This window comes from Alligator sinensis, unplaced genomic scaffold (assembly GCF_000455745.1).
Source record: "Alligator sinensis unplaced genomic scaffold, ASM45574v1 scaffold81_2, whole genome shotgun sequence".
NCBI classification, from domain to species: domain Eukaryota; kingdom Metazoa; phylum Chordata; order Crocodylia; family Alligatoridae; genus Alligator; species Alligator sinensis.
In genome coordinates, this window is record NW_005842912.1 from 14,129 (window position 1) to 14,446 (window position 318).

Here is a 318-nt window from a genome sequence, read left to right on the forward strand (position 1 = left end):
AAGGCCTTCCTGAAGTCTAAGTATACGACATCAACCCCTACTCCTGCGTCCAGGCATTTTGTAACCTGGTCATAAGAAGAGACTAGATTAGTCAGGTATGATCTACCTGCTATGAACCCGTGCTTGTTTCCCCTCAGCATAATTCCCTTCTGCTGGGCTCTCGCAAATGTGAGCCTTGATAATTTTTTCAAAGACTTTGCCTAGGATGGAGGTGAGACTGACTGGCCTATAGTTGCCTGGGTCCTCCTTCCTCCCCTTCTTGAAAATGGGGACCACATTGGCCCTTTTCCAGTCCTCCGGGACCTGGCCCGTGCGCCA